Source organism: Austrofundulus limnaeus, unplaced genomic scaffold, assembly GCF_001266775.1.
Source record: "Austrofundulus limnaeus strain Quisiro unplaced genomic scaffold, Austrofundulus_limnaeus-1.0 Scaffold198, whole genome shotgun sequence".
NCBI classification, from domain to species: domain Eukaryota; kingdom Metazoa; phylum Chordata; class Actinopteri; order Cyprinodontiformes; family Rivulidae; genus Austrofundulus; species Austrofundulus limnaeus.
In genome coordinates this window covers 912,085-914,327 of record NW_013952600.1, presented here as the reverse complement: position 1 = coordinate 914,327, position 2,243 = coordinate 912,085, and the positions used below count along the sequence as shown (strand labels likewise).

The 2,243-nt window shown below is 41.7% G+C and overlaps 1 protein-coding gene across 1 annotated transcript in view; it reads right to left on the bottom strand.

The window, feature by feature from the left end:
* Positions 1–1,140, bottom strand: part of tet3 (tet methylcytosine dioxygenase 3) — a 56,714-nt gene extending 55,574 nt beyond the window's left edge. The window contains exon 1 of the mRNA XM_014018653.1: positions 942–1,140. The gene's annotated coding sequence lies outside the window, so the exon portion shown is untranslated. The remainder of the gene's footprint in view (positions 1–941) is intronic.
* Between the last annotated feature and the right edge of the window lie 1,103 nt (positions 1,141–2,243).

The window sequence follows — 2,243 nt, the reverse complement described above, 5'->3', positions numbered from 1 at the left end:
TTTTTATGTTGTAGTTCAGCCTCTGACCACTAGTTGGCAGCAGTGAGCCAGCCATTTGGCTCCTCTACCTCTTGAGGGGGTTTTTCATTTTTTTCCCCAGTAAGAGGTTTTTATTGAATAGAATTTTTGGACAAAAAGAAATCGCAATATATCGGGATATATCGTATCGTGACCCCTCTGTCATGATATGTATCGTATTGCCAAATTCTTGCAAGTACACAGCCCTAATCAGCAACAGTCGCTGCAAGTTTATCTAAGCATTACAGTTAGGTACAACCTTCCAGCTCAGGATAACCAACACAGCACATTTATTACCGTGTATTAGTTTATAGCTAATGAGATGTTATCTCAGCCATCATATTACCAGTTTTAAGGCCAGATAATGGCTGACTCAACGGTTGGGGTGTTTAACAAGCTGTAAATCTAACAGCACGTGGTCTCACCAGCGTGCCTATCGACACCTCGCCGAATTAGAACGGCTCGCGCCAAGCGACCGCCTTCAAAGGCTTTCAGCTCCTCTCTACTGTTGTTGTTACTGTACGTCCACGTGCTCTCTGACAGGCGGACCCCTGCAGGGAGGGGGGGCAGGGCGGCTCGCACTAAACAATCAGATAAACCCCGCGACTCGCAGTGGGACACTACCTGTTATCTGCGGAGGAATACACAAAACAGTGCCGCGAGTTAATGTAGGGCACGCGCCCCCAGTGAGTTCAGGTGAGAAAAGCAGCACTTTCACCGACACAACAGCCCACATTAACACAAGTCCCTGCTGCTGAGGTCAGGTCACGCTGTCACACACACGTGCACGTCGAGAAACTTAACTTTAATACGACTTTTCACRTTAATGAAATTCACGTCACGCACATTCAGTAACATAAAGTAAAAACCATGCTTTCAGTTAATTAACGCGTTCTGTTATTAGTCAGTAAAACAGGACCTACCATTAAATGTCTTCACATTACTCCTCGCGGAGCCACTTGCACGGTGACGATGTGACTTTGTAGCCAAAAAAGAATGAAACAAAAATGCTAAAGGTTTGTTTGTATTTTATGACTTGAGTAAAGTAAAAGAAAGTAAGTCAGGCCCAAAGTTTGAGCCTGTGACATAACTCTGCTGCTGGCCGGTCGATGGTGAGGAGCAAAAAAAAAGGTAGAATCCTTTAAAGGGTTGAAGTCCTGAGTAAATTATGGAGTGGAGTCCCACCACCAGGAGCAGGAGGGGTGGGGGTGGGGTGACGTCACCCAGTGGGGGGGGGGGGGGGGGTCCAAACTGACCTCCTGTGAGGTTAAAAGGTCAACTCAATTTATGAATCCCTTCTAACACAGAGCAGCAGCTTTAATGGATAAAGAGTTGTAATACTATATTATTTATTAGTTTGCATTTTATTACAAACAATCATTYATTCATGCAATATTAGATGCACTAAAATGTTTTATGGCAAACTGTGATTTAAAAAGTACAACATATACTTTTTGTGTTGGTTTCGGGAACATTGTGGGGTTAAAATCCCACACAACATCTGATATTTGGCTGGGTCTTCGATAAGAAGGCATATTTTGGAGGAGTCGTAGACAAAGTGCATACTGGTCTATAAAGCCAGGTCCAACCAGTTGTTCTAAACCTTGGTTAAATTTTCCAATGAAATAGTCATCTTTCCAATCTGGCGTTCTTGTATTTGCAACAACAAAACATAATTCTCCCATTGCTGTGCTGCRGGGTTAGAATTTAATGCTTATGTATTTATACTTCAAACTGGTAATTTTGGCCAAACCTATTTGTCTGGTTTACTGTGGGACTTTCTCTTAGTGTGGTCATCTTTGAGTAAAACCAGGTTTGTTCCTCCCCAACTCTTTTTCTCGCATCTGTAGATAATAGTTTGTATTTATCTATATGTGCAAATTATTTGCATTTCAACCTCAACTTAACTGATTGTTCAGGAGAGTTGTAGCAACTTGTTTGTGAATGTCACCAAATCTCACTCTTAAGCCCAAAATGTAACTGCATGAGATGAAGAGTCAGACATTTAACTCGTCAGTAGTCTGCTGTRAGACAAACTATCTAAGAACATTTCTACTTGTAATATTTCTTTATCCAGTCTGCTCTGAGTCTTCATATTTACAATGTTTTTATTAGACATGTTAGGATGTACAGTATATGTTGTTGGGAGAACGGGGTTCACAGTTGCTCAATCTTTTCTCCTAGAAAGCGCTGTTACAAAACTTTTGTGTGTGACTTTCCAAAAT